The sequence below is a fragment of the Lotus japonicus genome, chromosome 6 (genome assembly GCF_012489685.1).
Source record: "Lotus japonicus ecotype B-129 chromosome 6, LjGifu_v1.2".
NCBI classification, from domain to species: Eukaryota; Viridiplantae; Streptophyta; class Magnoliopsida; order Fabales; family Fabaceae; genus Lotus; species Lotus japonicus.
Window position 1 is genome coordinate 30,698,698 of NC_080046.1, and position 5,248 is coordinate 30,703,945.

The window sequence follows — 5,248 nt, forward strand, 5'->3', positions numbered from 1 at the left end:
TGAGATTTCCACGTGAAACCATGGCTTTTCACGTGGAATCCTGAGATTTTCAAGCTTTTCAGGTGGAAACTTGAGATTTCCACGTGAATCCTGGGCTATTTCACGTGGAAACTTGAGTTTTCCACGTGAAACCTTGGCATTTTCACATGGAATGTTGAGATTTCCTAGCTTTCCACGTGAAAACCTGAGATTTCCAAGCTTTTCACGTGGATCTTGGCCAATTTCACTTGGAAACTTGAGTTTTCCAAGCTTTCCACGTGAAACCTAGGCTATTTCACGTGGAAACATGAGTTTTCCACGTGACACCTTTGCATTCTCACGTGGAATCTTGAGATTTCCAAGCTTTTCACGTGGAACTTGGCCAATTTCACAAGGAAACTTGAGTTTTCCACGTGAAACCTTGGCATTTTCACGTGGAATGTTGAGATTTCTTAGCTTTCCACGTGAAACCTTGACTTTACACGTGGAATCCTGAGATTTCCAAGCTTTCCACGTGAAACCTGGGCTATTTCACGTGGAAACATGAGTTTTCCACGTGAAACCTTGGCATTTTCACGTGGAATGTTGAGATTTCCAAGCTTTCCACGTGACACCTTGGCTTCTCACGTGGAATCCTGAGATTTCCACGTGAAACCATGGCTTGTCAGGTGGAATCCTGAGATTTCCAAGCTTTTCACGTGGAACTTGGCCAATTTCACGTGGAAACTTGAGTTTTTTAAGCTTTCCACGTGAAACCTGGGCTATTTCACGTGGAAACATGAGTTTTCCACGTGAAACCTTGGCATTTTCACGTGGAATGTTGAGATTTCCTAGCTTTCCACGTGACACCTTGGCTTCTCACGTGGAATCCTGAGATTTCCACGTGAAACCATGGCTTTTCAGGTGGAATCCTGAGATTTCCAAGCTTTTCACGTGGAACTTGGCCAATTTCACGTGGAAACTTGAGTTTTTTAAGCTTTCCACGTGAAACCTGGGCTATTTCACGTGGAAACATGAGTTTTCCACGTGAAACCTTGGCATTTTCACGTGGAATGTTGAGATTTCCTAGCTTTCCACGTGACACCTTGGCTTCTCACGTGGAATCCTGAGATTTCCACGTGAAACCATGGCTTTTCACGTGGAATCCTGAGATTTCCAAGTTTTCACGTGGAACTTGGCCAATTGCACGTGGAAACCTGAGTTTACCAGGCTTTCCACGTGAAACCTGGGCTATTTCACGTGGAAACTTGAGTTTTCCACGTGAAACCTCGGCATTTTCACGTGGAATGTTAAGATTTCCTAGCTTTCCACGTGACACCTAGGCTTCTCACGTGGAATCCTGAGATTTCCATGTGAAACCATGGCTTTTCACGTGGAATCCTGAGATTTTCAAGCTTTTCACGTGGAACTTGGCCAATTTCACGTGGAAACTGGAGTTTTTTAAGCTTTCCACGTGAAACCTGGGCTATTTCAAGTGGAAACATGAGTTTTCCACGTGAAACCTTGGCATTTTCACGTGGAATGTTGAGATTTCCTAGCTTTCCACGTGACACCTTGGCTTCTCACTTGGAATCCTGAGATTTCCACGTGAAACCATGTCTTTTCACGTGGAATCCTGAGATTTCCAAGTTTTCACGTGGAACTTGGCTAATTGCACGTGGAAACCTGAGTTTTCCAGGCTTTCCACGTGAAACCTGGCCTATTTCACGTGGAAACTTGAGTTTTCCAGGTGTAACCTTGGCATTTTCACGTGGAATGTTGAGATTTCCTAGCTTTCCACGTGACACCTTGGCTTCTCACGTGGAATCCTGAGATTTCCACGTGAAACCATGGCTTTCCACGTGGAATCCAGAGATTCCAAGCTTTTCATGTGGAACTTGGCCAATTTCACGTGGAAACTTGAGTTTTCCAGGCTTTCCACGTGAAACCTGGGCTATTTCACGTGGAAACTTGAGTTTTCCACGTGAAACCTTGGCATTTTCACGTGGAATGTTGAGATTTCCTAGCTTTCAACGTGACACCTTGGCTTCTCACGTGGAATCCTGATATTTCCACGTGAAACCATGGCTTTTCAGGTGGAATCCTGAGATTTCCAACCTTTTCACGTGGAACTTGGCCAATTTCACGTGGAAATTTGAGTTTTTTAAGCTTTCCACGTGAAACCTGCGCTATTTCACGTGGGAACATGAGTTTTTCACGTGAAACCTTGGCATTTTCACGTGGAATGTTGAGATTTCCTAGCTTTCCACGTGACACCTTGGCTTCTCACGTGGAATCCTGAGATTTCCACGTGAAACCATGGCTTTTCACGTGGAATCCTGAGATTTTCAAGCTTTTCAGGTGGAAACTTGAGATTTCCACGTGAATCCTGGGCTATTTCACGTGGAAACTTGAGTTTTCCACGTGAAACCTTGGCATTTTCACATGGAATGTTGAGATTTCCTAGCTTTCCACGTGAAAACCTGAGATTTCCAAGCTTTTCACGTGGATCTTGGCCAATTTCACTTGGAAACTTGAGTTTTCCAAGCTTTCCACGTGAAACCTAGGCTATTTCACGTGGAAACATGAGTTTTCCACGTGACACCTTTGCATTCTCACGTGGAATCCTGAGATTTCCAAGCTTTTCACGTGGAACTTGGCCAATTTCACAAGGAAACTTGAGTTTTCCACGTGAAACCTTGGCATTTTCACGTGGAATGTTGAGATTTCTTAGCTTTCCACGTGAAACCTTGGCTTTACACGTGGAATCCTGAGATTTCCAAGCTTTCCACGTGAAACCTGGGCTATTTCACGTGGAAACATGAGTTTTCCACGTGAAACCTTGGCATTTTCACGTGGAATGTTGAGATTTCCTAGCTTTCCACGTGACACCTTGGCTTCTCACGTGGAATCCTGAGATTTCCACGTGAAACCATGGCTTGTCAGGTGGAATCCTGAGATTTCCAAGCTTTTCACGTGGAACTTGGCCAATTTCACGTGGAAACTTGAGTTTTTTAAGCTTTCCACGTGAAACCTGGGCTATTTCACGTGGAAACATGAGTTTTCCACGTGAAACCTTGGCATTTTCACGTGGAATGTTGAGATTTCCTAGCTTTCCACGTGACACCTTTGCTTCTCACGTGGAATCCTGAGATTTCCACGTGACACCATGGCTTTCCACGTGGAATCCAGAGATTCCAAGCTTTTCACGTGGAACTTGGCCAATTTCACGTGGAAACTTGAGTTTTTTAAGCTTTCCACGTGAAACCTGGGCTATTTCACGTGGAAACATGAGTTTTCCACGTGAAACCTTGGCATTTTCACGTGGAATGTTGAGATTTCCTAGCTTTCCACGTGACACCTTGGCTTCTCACGTGGAATCCTGAGATTTCCACGTGAAACCATGGCTTTTCACGTGGAATCCTGAGATTTCCAAGTTTTCACGTGGAACTTGGCCAATTGCACGTGGAAACCTGAGTTTACCAGGCTTTCCTTGTGAAACCTGGGCTATTTCACGTGGAAACTTGAGTTTTCCACGTGAAACCTCGGCATTTTCACGTGGAATGTTAAGATTTCCTAGCTTTCCACGTGACACCTAGGCTTCTCACGTGGAATCCTGAGATTTCCATGTGAAACCATGGCTTTTCACGTGGAATCCTGAGATTTTCAAGCTTTTCACGTGGAACTTGGCCAATTTCACGTGGAAACTGGAGTTTTTTAAGCTTTCCACGTGAAACCTGGGCTATTTCAAGTGGAAACATGAGTTTTCCACGTGAAACCTTGGCATTTTCACGTGGAATGTTGAGATTTCCTAGCTTTCCACGTGACACCTTGGCTTCTCACTTGGAATCCTGAGATTTCCACGTGAAACCATGTCTTTTCACGTGGAATCCTGAGATTTCCAAGTTTTCACGTGGAACTTGGCTAATTGCACGTGGAAACCTGAGTTTTCCAGGCTTTCCACGTGAAACCTGGCCTATTTCACGTGGAAACTTGAGTTTTCCAGGTGTAACCTTGGCATTTTCACGTGGAATGTTGAGATTTCCTAGCTTTCCACGTGACACCTTGGCTTCTCACGTGGAATCCTGAGATTTCCACGTGAAACCATGGCTTTCCACGTGGAATCCAGAGATTCCAAGCTTTTCATGTGGAACTTGGCCAATTTCACGTGGAAACTTGAGTTTTCCAGGCTTTCCACGTGAAACCTGGGCTATTTCACGTGGAAACTTGAGTTTTCCACGTGAAACCTTGGCATTTTCACGTGGAATGTTGAGATTTCCTAGCTTTCCACGTGACACCTTGGCTTCTCACGTGGAATCCTGATATTTCCACGTGAAACCATGGCTTTTCAGGTGGAATCCTGAGATTTCCAACCTTTTCACGTGGAACTTGGCCAATTTCACGTGGAAATTTGAGTTTTTTAAGCTTTCCACGTGAAACCTGCGCTATTTCACGTGGGAACATGAGTTTTTCACGTGAAACCTTGGCATTTTCACGTGGAATGTTGAGATTTCCTAGCTTTCCACGTGACACCTTGGCTTCTCACGTGGAATCCTGAGATTTCCACGTGAAACCATGGCTTTTCACGTGGAATCCTGAGATTTTCAAGCTTTTCAGGTGGAAACTTGAGATTTCCACGTGAATCCTGGGCTATTTCACGTGGAAACTTGAGTTTTCCACGTGAAACCTTGGCATTTTCACATGGAATGTTGAGATTTCCTAGCTTTCCACGTGAAAACCTGAGATTTCCAAGCTTTTCACGTGGATCTTGGCCAATTTCACTTGGAAACTTGAGTTTTCCAAGCTTTCCACGTGAAACCTAGGCTATTTCACGTGGAAACATGAGTTTTCCACGTGACACCTTTGCATTCTCACGTGGAATCCTGAGATTTCCAAGCTTTTCACGTGGAACTTGGCCAATTTCACAAGGAAACTTGAGTTTTCCACGTGAAACCTTGGCATTTTCACGTGGAATGTTGAGATTTCTTAGCTTTCCACGTGAAACCTTGGCTTTACACGTGGAATCCTGAGATTTCCAAGCTTTCCACGTGAAACCTGGGCTATTTCACGTGGAAACATGAGTTTTCCACGTGAAACCTTGGCATTTTCACGTGGAATGTTGAGATTTCCTAGCTTTCCACGTGACACCTTGGCTTCTCACGTGGAATCCTGAGATTTCCACGTGAAACCATGGCTTGTCAGGTGGAATCCTGAGATTTCCAAGCTTTTCACGTGGAACTTGGCCAATTTCACGTGGAAACTTGAGTTTTTTAAGCTTTCCACGTGAAAC